This window comes from Taeniopygia guttata, chromosome 28 (genome assembly GCF_048771995.1).
Source record: "Taeniopygia guttata chromosome 28, bTaeGut7.mat, whole genome shotgun sequence".
NCBI lineage: Eukaryota > Metazoa > Chordata > Aves > Passeriformes > Estrildidae > Taeniopygia > Taeniopygia guttata.
Genome location: NC_133053.1, coordinates 4,427,181 through 4,427,461, shown reverse-complemented (window position 1 = coordinate 4,427,461; position 281 = coordinate 4,427,181).

The window sequence follows — 281 nt, the reverse complement described above, 5'->3', positions numbered from 1 at the left end:
CACTCCTCCCGGGGACCTGCCCGCCTCCCTCTGCCCTCCCTGCCCGGCTGTGGCACGGTCAGGGTGTCCCTGTCACCGTCCCAGGGCAGATTTGGGCAGCCCCGGGATGCACTGGTGGCACTGGGGAGCATTGGTCCCCCCCGAGTCCCCCCGCGTGTGGCAGCAGCTTTGGGCACCGAGGAGAAGGGGCAGCGAGGAAGAGGAGGCTGAAGGCACAAAGCAGCTGCTCGTAGTGCTTCTCCCAAGGCTTGACCAAATTGGGGATTTGTGGGAATCCAAAG